Below are 24,023 nucleotides of genomic sequence, written 5' to 3' on the forward strand. Positions count from 1 at the left end.
AAGGGTGCATCGGACATTGTGTCTGAAGGAATCAAAAACCCCTCATCCGAAGACAAAAGTGAAAGGGAGGGCCATGGTCTCCTTTCCTCCTAGGAAGAGAAGGGCCACCTCCGAATATTGGGAGAAGCAGGCGCCTAAGCGAGGCAAGATGCCTTAGGTGGGTGGCTCGGGCTTGGAGGATGTCGAAGCACAACACTACAAGAAATATGTCAACTTGTGACCTTGACGATTGGTCACTGAAAGGTCATTGTTTTTCATTTGCGACCTTTTTGTGACCAAAAATAGAAGGTCAAAAGCTGGCGGTCGTAAACTGAAATTAACGACCTTCTCTATGAGAAGGTCGTAGACGTTTACGACCAAAACAGAAGGTCGTTGAACCCATGACCTTTTGTTTTGGTCACTGGCTGTCTGCCTAGGCCACGTCGGATCCGACGTGGCAATCTGACGTGGCAAAATTGCGACCTATTCAAAAGGTCACTAATAAGATTTAGCCCAGTCCGAGTAGGTGTCTATATGGGCCGAGCCCATTAATTCGGCCCATTTATTATTATTTTTTCTGTCAATTTTTGGTCTATTTCATGGGCCTAGCCCAACATTTCAGCCATTTATTTTCTAGGCCGCACCCTTTTACGTCCAATTGTTCGGGCCTTAGCCTTTTTTCAGTCCAATTCTTGTTCAGGCCTCGGCCTTTTTGTGGTCCTTTTAAATTTTGGAATTCGACCCTTTTACAATCCATTTTATTTATTTTCGGAAATTAATATACTAGCATTGCTGAAACAGACCCCAACTATGTTTGGACTGTGGCCTTTTTAAGGTCCAGTAGTGTTTGGGCCAAGGACTCTTTCAGTATTATGTTCACATCCAACTAAATACATTTATCACAAATTCAAATTCCCAGCATTTGAAGAACAAGTACACCCAACATTAAATAACAGGTACAATAAGTAAATATACACCCAAATCCTGGCAAGATCAGCATTACATCAAAATTCCAAGCAAATTCTGCATTACAAGTTCAATAACATATAAAGCAAGCCGCTGACTGGGGCTTCGAGCTTCTTCAAATTTCTTTGGCCGAGGAACTCCTATAAATGAGAGGGAAAACAGATTAGTCACAAGTACACAAGCACTGTTTGCATTAGTACATCGACACTCGCAAGTAATACATCATTCACTTAAAACATCTAAAGTGAAATAGATACTTGACATGACACATGAGGAAGATGTTGCCAGACAAAGATGGCACTTGTATAGACCTTGAAAAAAACATACAAGTCAGTGATGCTCCAACACATCACTCATGGACTAAAATAACAAGATAAAGCATCACTAGGGATGCATAGTGATTTTACTAATATGTTTTAGTTGTCTACTTTGGAGTTGCAGTATCTCTTAACAGCATGCTACACTCTGAACTTAGTGTTCATAGCAACATATGAAGTGAGGAGATTTGAATAGATTTTTCAAATACATGTGCTGGTATGGGAATGCTTCTCTAGAATGATGTACATGTGCATAGTTTTTCAAATAAATATGAGGACTCCTAGGACAATCAGAGAATGAATGAATGCGAAAGGCAGAGCATCATCATAGATGAAGGCATCACCAGAATTCGTACTTACATGGAGAGACACTAACATGCAGGAATATGTATGGATTGTCAAAACTTGCATTATCCTACTATCACTAGTACAAAAAGCTGCAGGTTGGCATATCCATGAACCATGTACCTCATGACTGATACAATATATCATCGAATGCTCGACTATGACAAAAGTTAAACAATTACACCTAACAAAGGCAAAGCAAAGAATCATGGAGCGAGTAGGAGGGGTAGAAGGGGACCTAAGGAGCTCATCGGAAGTGGTTGTAGCCTAGGCTGAGCTTCACCATCACAGCGACAGCTAAGGGAGGCAGCCGAGCCTACCAATGCGTAGCCATCATAGGAGCAGTAGCCGTGTAGCACCACCACTGCCGGAAAGTAAAAAACCTAGAAAGAAAGTAAAAAAATAGCCGCCCTACTACAGAACATCATTAGGCGCAAATATTTGGCATATTCAAACATGATGCTGTTCTACGACTAGATCAGGTAGTTAGTACCTCCATGATGCTACAGGTAGAAAATATCTACTCTATCATATGAGTTTGACTGCGGGGTATATAGGGGAAGACGGTAGCTCAGTGTATCCAATTATCCATACAATGTAAAAGGTCGTGAACATACTAGACGCAATATTATCACCATTTATAGTACAATAAACTCAGATCTTACAGAACAAATTGACATTATCAGACAATTCAAGGGACTGTGTGTTTTCTCCCAGCCATATCATACACCAAAAGCACAGTGCCCAGCAAATGTGAAACCAGACTTGTTACCGGTGAGTATGAGGAGGTCATCGCTACCTATCACAATTGCACGAGTAGGTCATCATTTGGAATCTGGCACAACTCTGCAAGGAGGTCGGCATCATTGATCCTGAAATTTTAAGTATTGTTTGGTGAAATTAACTCAAACAATAATATGTCTAAGAATGACCAGACTACAGGTGAAGCTTATGATTACAGATGCAGAATCTAAACATCGAGTTTAAATATTTAAGTTCAGAACATAAATGTAATCTGATGATGTCCATCACATTCCTATGCTTTCATGATGAATTATACACTTAATAGCTACCAACAAGCATAGGCAATTATGTATGACAAACTAAAACAATTTCTGCTCAACAAGTGTAGTGGGTTTAACTTTTACAATAAAGTAAATTACAAGATATATCATAAGAATTAATATCCCAAGGAGCAGATCATTGTACTTTTTTTGTCCAACAAAACATGTATGCAAGAGCATGACTAGTGTATTCAACAAGGTGTGGTGTAGCTAGGGAGTTCGAGCGACGTGACATGTAGTTTCTCACAAGCACAAGCTCAGAGCAAGCAAACGGAGGCAGGGAGAAGAGAGCTCACCATGGCTCTCATGTAGTCGACGCCGAAGAGGCGGCATGTCCGTTCAACAGAAGATGATGGGGCCGACCGAGCCTACCACCGCACACCTCGATGAGCCCACCCTTGTACTCTGCAAATCCTGTTGCCGCTGCACATGACAGACAAGAGACATAACAAGATAATGTTGATCATATCGAAGGATAAATCATGTCCAGGAACAAAGGAGCAGCTTAGATAGCTCACATTTCATGTCCTGGAAATCATGTCGAGGTACACCAAACAACACCTATCAATGCTCAGCAGTTGCACCTTGATACACAGAGTAAAAAAAGTGGTCAATCACCTCCACAAAGAGCAGCACCTTGAGAAGGAATTGTACAAGGAATTGTGCGAGCTGCCAAAGAAGAAAGGACTCTCTGCTTCATTCATTCTAGACTATTTGCAATTTTAGTTTCGTTTAGAATTAGAAATGAAATCTTGAAAAAAAAGGAAAAGAAAAGGTGTTCGTCATATTTGTTCTTCATACAAGAAACTGAACCAACAAGTTGTTTCAGTCAGAGCTAACTCAATATTTCCGTAGAGAGGTCAGGTTTGCTGAAACCAAATCAAAGTGAATACCATGATGATCATAAGTTTATTTGAGTTTTTTCTATACTCCTTAAAATTAGAAACTGAATTCTTAGATTAGGATTCATGTCATCTAGATATTAAAATCAGAAAGCTCGAATACATATTTTGGAGGCAAAGCTGTTTTTTCTATACTCCTTGTAATCATTAAAATCAGAAAGACAATGGAAGAACTTTGAGAGAACTATTTTATTGCAAGTTTGTAGAGCTATCACTATATATTTTGGAGGCAAGGTTCTCCCTGTACTAAGGAGAGCAAGCTAGCTCAAATGCATAAGAACACCTTTAAGCTTTATATTGAATCCCTAATTTGTTGGAACTATGAAATTGCTAGTTCTGAATTCCAACATGATAGCTGCATAGTCCAACTAGCTACACTAGGAGCTACAGAGTATGCCTACTCATACTATCTTCAGATCGAGCTAATTTCATGGCACACATGGCTAATGCAATCAAATTTGGGCAAATAAACTGAATAGTAATCGAATCTTCCTTTCTATGCTTCCCCTAGTTCCACACTAAAAGAGGACGTAGCCTGTGTTTCGGCCGCAATAGAGAGGAGAGAGCAGAGGGAAGAGAGACGTGGTACCGAAGAGGAGGCAGTCGCAGTCAGGGCGGCCGTTGTCATCGTACTTGGTGCAGAGGGCGGCGGAGGAGTTTGGTGTCGCCGTTGTCCAGCCAACGCGCGCGAGCGCACCAAGCTACGGGGGCGCCATCCAAGAGGCGCAAAGGGCACCAGGGCCACGGTGGGCGACGGACAGGAGCCGCCGGAGACGCGTCGTCGATGGACGCAGCGCCGAAGCCGAAACCCTAGCCACAGGCTAGGGGTCGTGGCGAGCTTTGTATAGCGGGAGGGGCGGATCCAGTCGACCTCGAGGACGAAGGGGTCGGAGAGCGGTAGATCTGGCTGCTATGGATCCGCGAGGAGGGGAGAGGGAAGCCCGGCGCCAAGCTATGGGGCTGGCGGGGAGGGCGCGGCACTAGGGTAGGGGAGGGAGGGACAAGGTCAGCGTCAGTGGGTGAGGAGGACGACGAGGTCCGCGGTGGGTGGGAGGAGGTGGATCAGGAGGGGCCGAGGACGGAGAGGAGGAGGTGGCGGCGGCGGCGAGGAGACTGGGATGAGGGAGGGGGGGTGCGATGGGGGGAGGGGTTTGATCTAGGGTTGGGGGTGCGCGGGGTATCTCTTTTTCTTTTTTGTTTCTTTTTTTCTGTAGATGGATGGATGGATGTGGGATGGAGAGATGGATGGATGGATGGATGGACGCCATGTCATCGATCCGTGGGAAGAGCCCTGATTGGTTCAGAAAATTGGTGATTTAAAATAGTTTCTAAGTACTAAAAATAGGGGAATTTTGTGAAGCAACTATCAAAATATTTTGCAAAACGGCAGAACTAAATTTTTCACTCAAGTTAGACCCCATTTGTATGGATGATCATCTATTTGCATGCATTTTTTATCTTTCTAGATATTTTTAATCATTTTCTTGTGGCAAAAATGGTTTTTTTGTGAAGAACCTACTAAATATTTGTTGTAAAATTGGATCAAATCAATTCTCTAAAATACTAGGTCATATTTAATGCACAATTGACCAAATGGTTGGGTGTCAAAAGTTTTGATCCACCTCTGGTGAAAAAGACAAATTTTCGCTGTTTCAGCTGGAAGCAGGTCAAATTTGAACTGCAGTTGCCTCATAGTTTGCTCTTTATTTTTTCAAAAAATCATTTATAGATACATAGGTATCTATTTAATCAGAGAAACATCAAAAGTTTTCCAAGATTCAACCACTAGCTAGGAACGGTCAAACCCGCCGTTTTGACCGCATTTTCAAACGGGCATAAAAAATTCAAAAAAAAAATTAAAAATTTGTAAAACCTTCGCATTGTGTCATTATATGTAACCAAGTTTCCAAGAAAAATAATGAACTTGTAATACGACAATTATTTTTAAAAAGTGTTCTCAGAAATGAGCTATCATGCGTGAAGATTCATGGCTTTCAAGCCAAATGATCAAATCTTATGGCCACATTCATGGCATAGTTTGTTCAAATGATCTCATATTATGCACAAGGGTGCATATTGGAATGGCAAACAATGTTGCCTAAGGGACTTTTTATTTTCTTTACACGGAAAATTCATTTTCCATTTTCCGAGTGCCCGAATTGAGTTCTTTTTGTGAAGGACCTACAATATATTTGTTGCAAAATTGGACCAAATCAATTTTATAAAATACTAATCCATATTTGATTCACAATTGACCAAGTGTTTGGGTGTCAAATGCCTTGATCCACCTCTGGTGAAAAAGACAAATTCCCGCCGATTCAGCAGGAAGCGGGTCAAATTTGAGCTGCACCTGCCTCATAGTTTGCTCTTTATTTTTTCAAAAAATCATTTCTAGATACATAAGTATCTATTTAATCAGATAAACATCAAAAGTTTTCCAAGATTCAACCACTAGCTAGGAATGGTCAAACCCGCCGTTTTGACCGCATTTTGAAACGGGCATAAAAAATTCAAAAAAAAATCAAAAATTCGGAAAACCTTCGCATTGTGTCATTATATGTGACGAAGTTTCCAGGAAAAATAATAAACTTGTAATACAGCAATTGTTTTAAAAAAGTGTTCTGAGAAATGAGCTATCATGTGTGAAGATTCATGGCTTTCAAGCCAAATGATCAATCTTATGGCCACATTCATGGCATAGTGTGTTCAAATGATCTCATATTGTGCACAAGGGTGCATATTGGAATGGCAAACAATGTTGCCTAAGGGACTTTTTATTTTCTTTGCACAGAAAATTCATTTTCCATTTTCCGAGTGCCCGAATTGAGTTCTTTTTGTGAAGGACCTACAGTATATTTGTTGCGAAATTGGACCAAATCATTTTTATAAAATATTAGGCCATATTTAATGCATAATTGACAAAACGGTTTGCTGTCAAAAGTTTTGATCCACCACTTGTGAAAAAGACAAATTTTTGCCGATTCACTAGGAAGCGGGTCAATTTTGAACTGCATCTACCTTATTGTTTGCTCCTTATTTTTTCCAAAAATCATTTCTAGTTACATAAGTATCTATTTAATCATAAATACATGGTTTGGTGGCGATACGTCGAGGTTTGGATGTGGCCCATGGCCCCAACTCCAAAGCGCGTAAACTCGCATGCCCGCCGCGTGGTCACCGCGTGACCTTGGCGTTGACATGCTTTCTGGGAAGCCTAGGCATGTCTAGTGGGTTGGGCACTCCCTAGGTAGGTGCTAGGAACAAAATTACAACAGAAGAATCTCACGAGGAGACTGACCTATCCTCAAAGATGAATTAGCAGCCAAGTGTTTGATTAGCGGTACGAGAAATGCACATGGCCAATGGGCGTGAGTTTTGGCTGGCGAATGATCATCTACTAAGGAGAATGTCTTCACAAATTTTCGCTCAAAAGGAGGATCTAGGTGTACTTGCTTTGCAAAGTACACACTGGACAAAAATATGAATGTTGAAGCGGCTCAAAATTAATGAATGGATTGAGCTGAAATTTGTGTGGAGGATGGTTATTTGGGCATAGGAAAGCATTGTAGAAAATTGATACCATTTTGGACATGCCAAAGTAGTACTTCCTTCACAATGCTCTTCTATGGACAAAAACTTGGGAAAACTAGTGAGAGAGATTGGATGAATTAAATGAGCTAAAAATTGGTGTAGGTAAGTTACATAGGTATGGTCATGCGCTGGTAAATTTTCAGATCATTTGGGTAAGCCTAGCTAGTACTTACTTCACAAAGCTTCTCTCGAGTAGAAACTTTGGAAATTCCTGAGAAAATATTACTAGGAATTGAGCTGAATATTATGTGGCAATGATATGGGTATGAAGCTGCCCGAAAATTTTGAGGGTATAGAGGGTCTATATAACACTTGTTTTGCAACGTTGCAATTTGGCCATAAATATAAATTGAACCCGGGCTCCACATAGATTATTTGACTGAGCTGCAATTTGAGGAGGTGATATTTGGGCATATGAAGGAACTGTATAAATTTCATGTCATTCGAGATATAAAAAAGTACTCCTTCACAATGCTTCTAGGTGGACAAAAACTTTGGAAATTTGCAGAGGAAGATTTGCTAGGCAAATGGACCACGTGTCATGCGGTAATGATTTGGATAGAAAAGAGTTCCCAAAAATTCCTAGGGCAATCAAGAATATATCAATAGCACTTCCTTCATAAAGTGTTGTTGTGAACAAAATAGTGAAATGAATATTGTTGAATTAGTTTTGAACTAGGCAAGGAAGGACTTTTACATATTCGATGAAGATATGAGCCAAAGAATTTATGAGATTTTTTTGGGAATTTTGGGAATGACAGAAATATAGGTTGCTTCACAACCTAGGGCAAAAATGGCCACATGGACATGACACATAGGCAAAACTGATGAGGTGGCGCCTAGTCATAGCAACCCACCACAATTTACAAGGTTATGACCATCTATATTGGTCATGATCAGCTAGAAATAAGGCATCGGACTAGTGCTGTCTGCTTTATGACCATTTCGTGTAAGGAAATTAAGAACTTTCTGACCAAAATGGTCGCAATGGTTTAGGGTTTGGAGCCCCCCGAACAGCTTTTGACCAATTGGTCTAAAATGGTCATAGATTTATGACCAATTCTTCCAGGGTCACTGACAGAAGGTCATAAGTTGACATATTTCTTGTAGTGTGTTGCTTGATTTTAGTGAACTACACAAATGGAGACAAGACTTCCAATCTGTATGTGCACTGTAATATCCATTTGAGGTAAGATAAGGATATTTCACAACTATTGGCCTGTATTTTGCCACTTTCATCCAAAAATTAATGTCATTGTTTAGTGCTATACTTGTGCAACCTAATTGACATGCCAAATCTTACATTGAAGGCGAAGCTTGTCTGTTATTGAACCATGTGATGAAGGGGAAGAACAAGCGGAAGAAAAACAAAAATCAACTCCCGGTGCTGTAATGAAGCACTGGAACCGTGGTGACACTGGAACTGTGGTGACACAAGTAATGATATAGTTTTGCATCTTAATTTATTGCTATGACTGGAATGAGAAATTGTTTTGCCACTGATTTGATTCCACTCTTAATGTAATACAAAATTACCTCTACTTGTGCAAATAGGGATCTTCTTTGGAGATACCATATATTTTAGTGGAACTGCACAAGAAGATGTTGGAAACATTATACTAATCGAGGAGTATATAGTAAGCATGGCCACCACAGTAGATTGCAACAAATGGTTCCGAAGAAATGCTTCATCTGTATGCTCTACACAATAAGCCTCGTAACAAAGGTTGGTACTCACCCACTGATTTCATCCATATGATTGAGCTTTGTCATCTCTATTGGTGTTGTGCTACTGCTTAGATACTGTCATCAAAAAGTGGTATTGTCCTTGAGAAGTGCTTCATCTGTGTTGTTTTAAATATTTCCTTTCCTTTTTGAGCAAACAGGGATGCTAGCATTTAATTGTCCTCTTGACTTTGCACAACAGGATCATCCTCCTATGAAGAAGAATATGGAGTACGTGAAGTGACTAGTTCCGATTATGCCGGGATGAAGAAGCCCTGCTATCTTCTCATCAGAAGGAGCAGTTGAAGGATGGTTACATTACCCCCCACAAGACCAAACTAACTTCAGCTCAGAAGGACTGACAAATCTCCATTTTCTTGCTGTGATGCGCGAGTATAATGTTGTTCTAGGATTCTTTCCGGTGAGTTCCATTTTTCTAAAAGTGTGCTCTACATGGACCATGTAGGTGCCTATTTAAACTGTCAATTCATAGTACAGTTTGCTTTATACTAAACACTTTTTGTATTTGTGCAAACAGGGGTGCTCAGCTTGATTTCAATGGAACTGCACAAAATGTTTCATGAATACATTGAATCATTCATTTCCACCACAAGAAAGGAGGTGCCGAGCGAATTTGGTTGATTTTGGTGGAACTTCACAAGAAGAATAGCTAGTTTATTTAGCACGGGGTGCCACGTCAATGTCCGAACTGATGGCAAACCCTGCCCATTCCACAATTGTAGGCATTTGATATTTTGGAATGGGACAACCTTGTCAAATTTTCCTCATTGATTTTAGCAAAAAGACATGCGTTTGATATTTTCGAATGGGACGCCCTTTGTTGGCAGAAACATCGATCCATTTTTTCTTTATTCTTTAGTTGTGAAGTAAATATTGGCTCTGACATGTGAATCGCTGAGATGCATAATCATCGATTGTTTTGAATTTTCTCTATGAATTGCTAGGCTTGTGTGTTTGATTGCAATGTACAGGAACGCTAAAAAGCTGCAAAAACACTTTGTACTCCTTCTATTCCTTTTTACTTCTCACATTGTGAAAGTGCATACTTTTTTCTATAAGATTGGTCAAAGTAGAGATACTTTGACTACAGACAAAACTTGTATGCAGACTAGAAAGGACCGGAGGGAGTACATGTGAAACAGCTGCAAACGAGGTGATCACCCTGAAATAATGCTAGTACATATTGTTTTGCATGTTCATCCAATGCCAGTGATACACGAATTCAAACTAATCAAAATAAATTCATTCATACACGGTCGGATTTCATATAAACATGTCGGATTTCATTACATTTCATACATTCTTCAACTGAAAAGGGGTGCACTGGATTATAATTAATTAACCGAAGCTACCCACCTGTGTCCGGGTAGCATACAACTGAAGTGCTCAAGTTCTCTAGCAAATGCATGTATATCATGAGCTTGCTCAACCACGGGGCGGTCTTCAATCATCCTGTAATCATATAATTGCTCCATGATTGAAAGTGCTAGTTATCGACTAGAGGGGGGAGAATAGGCGATTTTTATGAAAGTCTTCAAAACGCGGGGGCTTTGAAGACAAACAGAAGAAATGAACCTATTGATATGCAGGAAGGTAGACTACACTAGACAAGCCATAGTCAAGTAGGCAATGAAGTGAAAGCACGAAGACTATCAACAGCTAGGTAGTATGGATCAAGATGGAAGATATTATGAAGCCAATCAACAACAGTCTTCACACAGTGAAGTCAATCAGATCATGCAAGCAGGCAATGACTTCACGAAGACAAACAATAAGCAAAGAGAGGTAAGAGATAGAACTAGTTGCTCTGTGAGGACATGTATTGTTGGACCAGTTCCAGTTGCTGTGACAACTATACGTCTGGTTAGGGAGGCTGAGATTTAACTCAGAAGACCGCATCTTCACCTTATTCCCCTTGAGCTAAGGACACACATTCGTCGTCCCAATCACTCTGGTAAGTCTTCAAGGTAGACTTCCAAACCTTCACAAACTTTGTTCACCGGCGATCCACAATGACCTTGGATGCTCAGAATGTGACGCCTAACTGGCTGGAGGATCCCAGTCCTCGGGTGTAACAAGTCTTCAGATCACACAGACAGAAATTCTTCAGTGATGCCTACCACTCTTAGCTCTGGGTGTTTAGGGCTTTGTCCTCGAAAGGATTTCTCTCTCAAAGGCTTCGAGGTGGGTTGCTCACAACGACAAAAGCCGTGCACTAACTCTGAGCAGCCACCAATTTATGGTGTAGGGGGTGGGCTATTTATAGCCACTAGGCAACTCGACCTGATTTGTCCGAAATGACCCTGGGTCACTAAGGAACTGACACGTGTTCCAGCGGTCAGATTTCAAACACACGTGGTAGCTTAACTTGGGCTATAAGTAAAGCTGACTCATCCAGCTCTAGATAAGATTTTCTCTCATTGTCTTCGCTCGAAGACTTAGGATTTGGTTGAGCATCACTTCAGTCACTCTGACTTTGTTCACTTGGACCCCACTTAACAGTACGGTGGTTCCTATTACTCAACAAAGAAGAAAAGGAAACTACGAAACAGCTATGTCTTCGCACTCCATAGTCTTCATGTGAATGTCTTCTCGAGTCACAATCTTCGTTGTGAATATCTTCACATACCACCATTGTCTTCAATGTCTTCACACATTTTTAGGGGTCATCTCCGGTAGGTAAACCGAATCAATGAGGGACTACTACCTGTGTTATCCTGCAATTCTCACAAACACATTAGTCCCTCAACCAGGTTTGTCGTCAATACTCCAAAACCAACTAGGGGTGGCACTAGATGCACTTACAATCTCCCCCTTTTTGGTGATTGATGACAAACTGGTTGAAGTTTTCAACGGGGATAAAAGTATGTGAAATTGTAAAGGATTAAGGTATTGTCTTCATAAGTAGCAAAGGCTCCCCCTGAAGATGTGCATATAAGTATTTGCTTTTGAAATGCAAATGCACATGGCAGGTTGTACTTGTGGAGATCCTCTTCAACTTATGAAGACATTCATCATGCATAAAGATATAACGGAAGATAATGACATGCTGATACGTCTCCAATCTCTATAATTTTTGATTGTTCCATGCTATTATATTATCTGTTTTGGATGTTTATGGGCTTTATTATACACTTTTATATTATTTTTGGGACTAACCTATTAACCCAGAGCCCAGTGCCAGTTTCTGTTTTTTCCTTGTTTTAGAGTATCGAAGAAAAGGAAAATCAAACGGAGTCCAATTGACCTGAAACTTCACGGAACTTATTTTTGGAACGGAAGCAATCCAGAAGACTTGGGGTGTACGTAAGGGAAGCAACGAGGAAGGCACGAGGTAGGGGGTGCGCCCACCCCCCTAGGCGCGCCCTTCACACTCGTGGGCCCCTTGTGGCTCCCCTGATGTATTTCTTCCGCCTATATATATCCATATACCCTAAAACTATCACAGACAAGGATAGATCGGGAGTTCCGCCGCCAGAAACCTCCGTAGCCACCGAAAACCGATCTAGACCCGTTCCCGCACCCTGCCGGAGGGGGAATCCCTCTCCGATGGACATCTTCATCATCCCGTTGCTCTCCATGATGAGGAGGGAGTAGTCCACCCTCGGGGCTGAGGGTATATAATGATCCCAAGCTATGTGTTTGATCTCTCTCTCTCGTGTTCTCGAGGTGGTACGATCTTGATGTATCACGAGCTTTGCTATTATAGTTGGATCTTATGATGTTTCTCGCCCTCTACTCTCTTGTAATGGATTGAGTTTTCCCTTTGCAGTTATCTTATCGGATTGAGTCTTTAAGGATTTGAGAACACTTGATGTATCTCTTGCGTGGGATACCCGTGGTGATAATGTGGTATTCTATTGATCCACTTGATGTATGTTTTGGTGATGAACTTGCGGGTTCCGCCCATGAACCTATGCATAGGGGTTGGCACACGTTTTTGTCTTGACTCTCCGATAGAATCTTTGGGGCACTCTTTGAAGTACTTTGTGTTGGTTTCAATAGATGAATCTGAGATTGTGTGATGCATATCGTATATTTGTACCCACGGATACTTGAGGTGACATTGGAGTATCTAGGTGACATTAGGGTTTTGGTTGATTTGTGTCTTAAGGTGTTATTCTAGTATGAACTCTATGATAGATCGAACGGAAAGAATAGCTTCATGTTTATTTTACTACGACTCTTGAATAGATCGATCAGAAAGGATAACTTTGAGGTGGTTTCGTACCCTACCATAATCTCTTCGTTTGTTCTCCGCTATTAGTGACTTTGGAGTGACTCTTTGTTGCATGTTGAGGGATAGTTATATGATCCAATTATGTTATTATTGTTGAGGAACTTGCACTAGTGAAAGTATGAACCCTAGGCCTTGTTTCAACTCATTGCAATACCGTTTGTGCTCACTTTTATCATTAGTTACCTTGCTGTTTTTATATTTTCAGATTACAAAAACCATTATCTACTATCCATATACCACTTGTATCACCATCTCTTCGCCGAACTAGTGCACCTATACAATTTACCATTGTATTGGGTGTGTTGGGGACACAAGAGACTCTTTGTTATTTGGTTGCAGGGTTGTTTGAGAGAGAACATCTTCATCCTACGCCTCCAATGGATTGATAAACCTTAGGTCATCCACTTGAGGGAAATTTGCTACTGTCCTACAAACCTCTGCACTTGGAGGCCGAACAACGTCTACAAGAAGAAGGTTGTGTAGTAGACATCAAGCTATTTTCTGGCGCCGTTGCCGGGGAGGTTAGCGCTTGAAGGTATATCTTTAGATCTTGCAATTGAATCTTTTATTTTCTTGTTTTATCACTAGTTTAGTTTATAAAAGAAAACTCAAAAATGGAATTGAGTTTACCTCATACGCTTCATCTTTTTAATATCTTTCGTGAGTATGATGGGAAGGAAAATTGTGCAAAAGTGTTAGAAGAAGAATGCATTAAAATGTTTGGCACTAAATCTTTGAATGATGAGCATGATTGCAATGTTGTTAGTATGAACTCCTTGAATATCCATAGTACTAATGATGATTGCACTAGTTATGATGAAAATTTCTCCTATAAACATATCAATTTTTTTGGAGTGCATTGGGTTTGCAAGTACACACCAAATAGGGAAGATAGATATTGCAAGAGTCATAAGCATTTAGAAACTAAATGGTTGCAAGAAAGGCTAGATGTTTGTGCTGAAAATTAAAATTTTCTTGGCCATACTTGTGAACTTTGCAATGAACGTGATCATTTAACCATCCGATGCAAATTGTTTCATGATCTAATCATTTACAAAAATTGTGATGATTTGATTTCTCTTGCACATCATAATGAACTTAGTTTGCTTATGGGTTAAGAAGAAATGAAACGAATAACTAACTATCTTCCAGTATTTGCCCGTGATAAACTTCTTGGGTTTGATCTAGAGGAAATTTATATGTATTGTGCGGTGAATTGTATTGAAAATCCTTATATCGCCAACTACATAAAAAAGAGAAAACAAATAGAAGATAAAGAGAATACTAATGAGAGGGAAGAGACTTCCCAATACCCTCCTACTATTTCTTATGATGAATCAGGTAACAAGGAGGAGCCTCCTATTCAACCAATCTCATTAATAAGGAGCTCCAAAAATAGGATTGAACCCACACATGATGTGGTGAAGAAGAAGAAAAGAAAAAGGAAGAGAGGTAAAAACATATCTCTCCCAAATAATGCTGCTCCTACTACTGTTGTGCCTCATGAAAATATAATTGTGGAAGATAATGATACTTCTTACGATCTTGAAAATCTTTTTGGCACTTGCTTGGAAGAATATGATAATTGCTATACTATTGGTGCTATCCACACTATTAATGATGAGAGTGATGATGCTTATGATATGAAAAGGCCCAAGCTTGGGGATGCTATGTTTGATGAAGATAATGTTTTTGAAAATATATTTGCTGCAATTAATGTTTTTCCCAAGCTTGGGGATGCTACGTTTAATGAAGATGATATTTTTAGTCTCCCAAGTTTTGATATGCAAATTTATAATGATAATAGCATGCCTCCTACTTATGATGATTATATTTATGAAAGTGGGTTTGGAAGAGTGTCAACTTTAGGAAGTGATGATCCCACTATTTTGGATAATGTTTAATCTTATTATGATAATTATGAAAGTGGATTTGGAGAGGTCATGACTTTATTTAGTAATGATTCCACTATCTTGGAAGAGGTTTCAATTGATTATGATGAAAACAAAGTTGCTACTTATGATGATTATTGTGATGATACTTATGCTATAAAAAGTAGTGATGATTATATTTATAAAACTTGTCATGATTATGATTACCCCTTTTCTGAACATTACTCTTTTATTGTGGAAACGATTTATAGTATTCGAGCCTCTTATGATACTCCCACTATTCCGAATGAGAAGCATTTCGCTTATGTGGAGAGTAATAAAATTTCTATGCTTGTAGATCATGAAAATAATGATTTATGTGATAGTTATATTGTTGAATTCATTCATGATGATATTGAAAATTATTATGAGGGAGGAACATATGCTTGTAGGAATTGCAATAATATCAAGTTTCCTCTTTATGCGCTTAAAATCTTGAAGTTATGCTTGTTTTGCCCTCCTATGCTAGTTGATCATTGTTCCCATAAGTTGTTTGCTCACAAAATCCCTATGCATAGGAAGTGGGTTAGACTTAAATGTGATAGTCATATTCTTCATGATGCTCTCTTTATGTTTCAATTCTTATATTTTATGTGAGCATCATTGAAATCATCATGCCTAGCTAGGGGCGTTAAATGATAGCGCTTATTGGGAGGCAACCCAATTTTTATTTTTGTTCCTTGCTTTTTGCTCCTGTTTAGTAATAAATAATTTATCTAGCCTATGTTATTATTGAGTTTTTATATTTTAATTAGTGTTTGTGCCAAGTAGAACCGTTGGGAAGACTTGGGGAAAGTCTTGTTGATCTTGCTGTAAAAAACAGAAACATTAGCGCTCATGAGAATTGCTGACATTTTTATCTGGATAGTGCTATTTAGTTAATTATTTTCGAAGATGATTAATAGATAAATTCCTCACGTCCAGCAATTTATATGAGAATTTTATGAGTTCCAGAAGTATACGTTTGATCCAGATTACTACAGACTGTTCTGTTTTTGACAGATTCTGTTTTCGATGTGTTGTCTGCTTATTTTGATGAATCTATGAGTAGTATCGGAGGGTATGAACCATAGATAAGTTGGAATACAGTAGATATTACACCAATATGAATTTATAATGAGTTCACAAAAGTACCTAAGTGGTGATTTATTTTCTTATACTAATGGAGCTTACGAGTTTTCTGTTAAGTTTTGTGTTGTGAAGTTTTCAAGTTTTGGGTAAAGATTTGATGGACTATGGAATAAGGAGTGCCAAGAGCCAAAGCTTGGGGATGCCCAAGGCACCCCAGGGTAATATTCAAGGACAACCAAGAGCCTAAGCTTGGGGATGCCCTGGATGGCATCCCCTCTTTCGTCTTCATTCATCGGTAACTTTACTTGGAGCTATATTTTTATTTACCACATGATATGTGTTTTGCTTGGAGAATCATTTTATTTTATTTAGTTTTACTTGCTGTTTGAATAAAATACCAAGATCTGAAATTCTTTAATGTTAGAGAGTCTTCACATAGTTGCATAATTATTCGACTACTCATTGGTCTTCACTTATATCTTTCGGAGTAGTTTATCATTTGCTCTAGTGCTTCACTTATATCTTTTTAGAGAACGGTGGTGGTTTTATTTTGAAGAAATAGATGAACTCTCGTGCTTCACTTATATTATTTTGAGAGTATTTTAGAACAGCATGGTAGTTTGCTTTGGTAATGAAACTAGTCCTAATATGATGGGCATCCAAGAGGGATATAAATAAAAACTTTCATATAGAGTGCATTGAATACTAAGAGAAGTTTGATACTTGATAATTGTTTTGAGATATGGTGATGGTGATATTAGAGTCGTGCTAGTTGAGTAGTTGTGAATTTGATAAATGCTTGTGTTGAAGTTTGTGATTCCCGTAGCACATGCACGTATGGTGAACCGTTATGTTAAGAAGTCAGAGCATGATGTATTTATCGATTGTCCTCCTTATGAGTGGCAGTCGGGGACGAGCGATGGTCTTTTCCTACCAATCTATCCCCCTAGGAGCATGCGCGTAGTACTTTGTTTCGATAACTAATAGATTTTTGCAATAAATATGTGAGTTCTTTATGACTAATGTTGAGTCCATGGATTATACACACTCTCACCCTTCCACCATTGCTAGCCTCTCTAATACCACGCACCTTTCGCCAGTATCATACACCCACCATATACCATCCTCAAAACAGCCACCATACCTACCTATCATGGCATTTTCATAGCCATTCAGAGATATATTGCCATGCAACTTTCCACTGTTCCGTTTACTATGACATGCTCCATCATTGTCATATTGCTTTGCATGATCATGTAGTTGACATTGTATTTGTGGCAAAGCCATCGTTCATAATCTATCATACATGTCACTCTTGAGTCATTGCACATCCCGGTACACCGCCGGAGGCATTCATATAGAGTCATACTGTTGGGGAACGTAGTAATTTCAAAAAAATTCCTACGCACACACAAGATCATGGTGATGCATAGCAACGAGAGGGGGAGAGTGTGATCTACGTACCCTTGTAGATCGACAGCAGAAGCGTTAACTTGGTTGATGTAGTCATACGTCTTCACGGCCCGACCGATCAAGCACCGAAATTACGGCACCTCTGAGTTCTAGCACATGTTCAGCTCGATGACGATCCCCAGACACCGATCCAGCAAAGTGTCGGGGAAGAGTTCCGTCAGCACGACGGCGTGGTGACGATCTTGATGTACTACTGTCGCAGGGCTTCGCCTAAGCACCGCTACAATATTATCGAGGACTATGGTGGAAGGGGGCACCGCACACGGCTAAGAATATGATCACGTGGATCAACTTGTGTTCATGGGGTGCCCCTTGCCTCAGTATATAAAGGATGGAGGAGGAGGAGGCCTGCCAAGGCAATTGGTGCGGCCAGGATGTGGAGTCCTACTAGGACTCCAAGTCCTAGTAGGAGTCCACCAAGAGGGGAGGAAGGGAGAAGGAAGTAGAGGAGAAGGAACGGTGGCCGGCCCCCTTTTCCCTAGTCCAATTCGGACCAGAGGGGAGGGGGGGCGCAGTAGCCCCTTGGCCCTTTCTCCTTTTCCCACTAAAGCCCATCAAGGCCTATTGCTTCTCCCGTAACTACCCGGTACTCCGAAAAATACCCGAATCACTCGGAACCTTTCCGATGTCCGAATATAGTCGTCCAATATATCGATCTTTACGTCTCGACCATTTCGAGACTCCTCGTCATGTCCCCGATCTCATCTCGGACTCCGAACTCCTTCGGTACATCAAAACTCATAAACTCATAATATAACTGTCATCGAAACCTTAAGCGTGCGGACCCTACGGGTTCGAGAACAATGTAGACATGACCGAGACACGTCTCCGGTCAATAACCAATAGCGGGACCTGGATGCCCATATTGGCTCCTACATATTCTACGAAGATCTTTATCGGTCAGACCGCATAACAACATACGTTGTTCCCTTTATCATCGGTATGTTACTTGCCCGAGATTCGATCGTCGGTATCTCAATACCTAGTTCAATCTCCTTACCGGTAAGTCTCTTTACTCGTTCCGTAATACATCATCTCACAACTAACTCATTAGTTGCAATGCTTGCAAGGCTTATGTGATGTGTATTACCGAGAGGGCCCAGAGATACCTCTCCGACAATCGGAGTGAGAAATCCTAATCTCGAAATACGCCAACCCAACATGTACCTTTGGAGACACCTGTAGAGCACCTTTATAATCACCCATTTACGTTGTGACATTTGGTAGCACACAAAGTGTTCCTCCGGCAAACGGGAGCTGCATAATCTCATAGTCATAGGAACATGTATAAGTCATGAAGAAAGCAATAGCAACATACTAAACGATCGGGTGCTAAGCTAATGGAATGGGTCATGTCAATCAGATCATTCACCTAATGATGTGATCCCGTTAATCAAATAACAACTCTTTGTTCATGGTTAGGAAGCATAACCATCTTTGATTAACGAGCTAGTCAAGTAGAGGCATACTAGTGACACTCTGTTTGTCTATGTATTCACACATGTATTATGTTTTCGGTTAATACAATTCTAGCATGAATAATAAACATTTATCATGATATAAGGAAATAAATAATAACTTTATTATTGCCTCTAGGGCATATTTCCTTCAGTGTCCCACTTGCACTAGAGTCAATAATCTAGTTCACATCGCCATGTGATTTAACAGCAATAGTTCATATCACCATGTGATTAACACCCATAGTTCACATCGATATGTGATCAACACCCAAAGGGTTTACTAGAGTCAGTAATCTAGTTCACATCACTATGTGATTAACACCCATAGAGTACTAAGGTGTGATCATGTTTTGCTTGTGAGATAATTTTAGTCAACGGGTCTGTCACATTCAGATCCGTAAGTATTTTGCGAATTTCTATGTCGACAATGCTCTGCACGGAGCTACTCTAGCTTATTGCTCCCACTTTCAATATGTATCTAGATCGAGACTTAGAGTCATCCAGATCTGTGTCAAAACTTGCATCGACGTAACTTTTTACGACGAACCTTTTTGTCACCTCCATAATTGAGAAATATTTCCTTATTCCACTAAGGATAATTTTGACCACTGTCCGGTGATCTACTCTTAGATCACTATTGTACTCCCTTGCTTAACACAGTGTAGGGTATACAATAGATCTGGTACACAGCATGGCATACTTTATAGAACCTATGGCTGAGGCATAGGGAATGACTTTCATTCTATTTCTATCTTCTGCCGTGGTCGGGCTTTGAGTCTTACTCAATTTCACACCTTGCAACACAGGTAAGAACTCTTTCTTTGACTGTTCCATTTTGAACTACTTCAAAATCTTGTCAAGGTATGTACTCATTGAAAAAACTTATCAAGCGTCTTAATCTATCTCTATAGATCTTGATGCTCAATATGTAAGCAGCTTTACCGAGGTCTTTCTTTGAAAAATTCCTTTCAAAACCTCCTTTATGCTTTGCAGAATAATTCTACATTATTTCCGCTCAACAATATGTCATTCACATATACTTATCAGAAATGTTGTAGTGCTCTCACTCACTTTCTTGTAAATACAGGCTTCACCGCAAGTCTGTATAAAACTATATGCTTTGATCAACTTATCAAAGCGTATATTCCAACTCCGAGATGCTTGCACCAGTCCATAGATGGATCGCTGGAGCTTGCATATTTTGTTAGCACCTTTAGGATTGACAAAACCTTCTGGTTGTATCATATACAACTCTTCTTTAATAAATCTATTAAGGAATGCAGTTTTGTTTATCCATTTGCCAGATTTCATAAAATGCGGCAATTGCTAACATGATTCGGACAGACTTAAGCATAGATACGAGTGAGAAACTCTCATCGTAGTCAACACCTTGAACTTGTCGAAAAGCTTTTGCGACAATTCTAGCTTTGTAGATAGTAACACTACTATTAGCGTCCGTCTTCCTCTTGAAGATCCATTTATTCTCAATTGCTTGCCGATCATCGGGCAAGTCAACCAAAGTCCATACTTTGTTCTCATACATGGATCCCATCTCAGATTTCATGGCCTCAAGCCATTTTGCGGAATCTGGGCTCACCATCTCTTCTTCATAGTTCGTAGGTTCGTCATGGTCAAGTAGCATGACCTCCAGAATAGGATTACCGTACCACTCTGGTGCGGATCTCACTCTGGTTTACCTATGAGATTCGTTAGTAACTCGGATCTCACTCTGGTTTACCTACGAGATTCGGTAGTAACTTGATCTGAAGTTACATGATCATCATCATTAGCTTCCTCACTAATTGGTGTAGTAGCCACAGGAACAGATTTCTGTGATGAACTACTTTCCAATAAGGGAGAAGGTACAATTACCTTATCAAGTTCTACTTTCCTCCCACTCACTTCTTTCGAGAGAAACTCCTTCTCTGGAAAGGATCCATTCTAAGCAACGAATATCTTGCCTTCGGATCTGTGATAGAAGGTGTACCCAACATTTTCTTTTGGGTATCCTATGAAGACGCACTTCTCCGATTTGGGTTTGAGCTTATCAGGATGAAACTTTTTCATATAAGCAACCCCAAACTTTAAGAAACGACAACTTTGGTTTCTTGCCAAACCATAGTTCATACGGTGTCGTCTCAACGATTTAGATGGTGCCCTATTTAACGTGAATGCAGCTGTCTCTAATGCATAACCCCAAAACGATAGTGGTAGATCGGTAAGAGACATCATAGATCGCACCATATCTAATAAAGTACGGTTATGACGTTCGGACACACCATTACATTGTGGTGTTCCAGGTGGCGTGAGTAGTGAAACTATTTCACATTGTTTTTAACTGAAGGCCAAACTCGTAACTCAAATACTCTTCTCTACGATCAGATCGTAGAAACTTTATTTTCTTGTTACGATGATTTTTCACTTCACTCTGAAATTCTTTGAACTTTTCAAATGTTCAGACTTATGTTTCATCAAGTAGATATACTCATATCTGCTTAAATCGTCTGTGAAGGTTAGAAAATAATGATACTTGTCGCAAGCTTTAATATTCATCGGACCACATACAGCAGTATGTATGATTTCCAAAAAATCTGTTGCTCGCTCCATTGTTCCAGAGAACGGAGTCTTTAGTCATCTTGCCCATAAGGCATGGTTCGCAAGCACCAAGTGATTCATAATCAAGTGATTCCAAAATCCCATCAGCATGGAGTTTCTTCATGCGCTTTTACACCAATATGACCTAAACGGCAGTGCCACAAATAAGTTGCACCTCATTATTAACTTTGCATCTTTTGGTTTCAATATTATGATTATGTGTATCACTACGATCGAGATCCAACGAACTATTTTCATTGGGTGTGTAACCATATAAGGTTTTTTCATGTAAACAGAACAACAATTTATTCTCTTACTTAAATGAATAACCGTATTACAATAAACATGATCAAATCATATTCATGCTTAACGCAAACACCAAATAACACTTATTCAGGTTCAACACTAATCCCGAAAGTATAGGGAGTGTGCGATGATGATCATATCAATCTTGGAACCACTTCCAACACACATCGTCACTTCACCCTTAACTAGTCTCTGTTTATTCTGCAACTCCCGTTTCGAGTTACTAATCTTAGCAACTGAACTAGTATCAAATACTGAGGGGTTGCTATAAACACTAGTAAAGTACACATCAATAACATGTATATCAATATACTTATGTTCACTTTTGCCCTCCTCTTATCTGCCAATCACTTGGGGTAGTTCCGCTTCCAGTGACCAGTCCCTTTGCACAGTAGAAACACTTAGTCTCAGGCTAGGACCAGAACTTGGGCTTCTTCACTTGAGCAGCAACTTGCTTGTTTCCTTGAAGTTCCCCTTCTGCCCTTTTCTTGAAACTAGTGGTCTTGTCTACCATCAACACTTGATGTTTTTCTCGATTTCTACCTTCGTCAATTTCCGCATTACGAAGAGCTTGGGAATCGTTTCCGTTATCCCTTGCATATCATAGTTCATCACGAAGTTCTACTAACTTGGTGATGGTGACTAGAGAATTCTGTCAATCACTATCTTATCTGGAAGATTAACTCCCACTTGATTCAAGCGATTGTAGTACTCAGACAATCTGGGCACATGCTCACTAGTTAAGCGATTCTCCTCCATCTTTTAGCTATAGAACTAGTTGGAGACTTCATATCTCTCAACTTGGGTATTTGCTTGAAATATTAACTCCAACTCCTGGAACATCTCATATGCTCCATGAAGTTCAAAACATCTTTGAAGTCCCGATTCTAAGCCGTTAAGCATGGTGCACTAAACTATCAAGTAGTCATCATATTGAGCTAGCCAAACGTTCATAACGTCTGCATCTGCTCCTGCAATAGGTCCGTCACCTAGCGGTGCATCAAGGACATAATTCTTCTGTGCAGCAATGAGGATAAACCTCAGATCACGGATCCAATCCGCATCATTGCTACTAACATCTTTCAACACAATTTTCTCTAGGAACATATCAAAATAAACACAGGGAAGCAACAACGCGAGCTATTGATCTACAACATAATTTGCAAAATACTACCAGGACTAAGTTCATGATAAATTTAAGTTCAATTAATCATTTACTAAGAACTCCCACTTAGATAGACATCCCTCTAATCCTCTAAGTGATTACGTGATCCAAATCAACTAAACCATGTCCGATCATCACGTGAGATGGAGTAGTTTCATTGGTGAACATCACTATGTTGATCATATCTACTATATGATTCACGCTCGACCTTTCGGTCTCCGTGTTCCGAGGCCATATCTGTATATGCTTGGCTCGTCAAGTATAACCTGAGTATTCCGCGTGTGCAACTGTTTTGCACCCGTTGTATTTGAACGTAGAGCCTATCACACCCGATCATCACGTGGTGTCTCAGCACGAAGAACTTTCGCAATGGTGCATACTCAGGGAGAACACTTACTTGATAATTTAGTGAGAGATCATCTTATAATGCTACCGTCAATCAAAGCAAGATAAGATGCATAAAAGATAAACATCACATGCAATCAATATAAGTGATATGATATGGCCATCATCATCTTGTGCTTGTGATCTCCATCTCCGAAGCACCGTCGTGATCACCATCGTCACCGGCGCGACACCTTGATCTCCATCGTAGCATCGTTGTCGTCTCGCCAAGCTTGTGCTTCCACGACTATCGCTACCGTTTAGTGATAAAGTAAAGCATTACAGCGCGATTGCATTGCATACAATAAAGCGACAACCATATGGCTCCTGCCAGTTGCCGATAACTCGGTTACAAAACATGATCATCTCATACAATAAAATTTAGCATCATGTCTTGACCATATCACATCACAACATGCCCTGCAAAAACAAGTTAGACGTCCTCTACTTTGTTGTTGCAAGTTTTACGTGGCTGCTACGGGCTTAGC

This window comes from Triticum urartu, chromosome 3 (assembly GCF_003073215.2).
Source record: "Triticum urartu cultivar G1812 chromosome 3, Tu2.1, whole genome shotgun sequence".
In the NCBI taxonomy this organism is placed as follows: domain Eukaryota; kingdom Viridiplantae; phylum Streptophyta; class Magnoliopsida; order Poales; family Poaceae; genus Triticum; species Triticum urartu.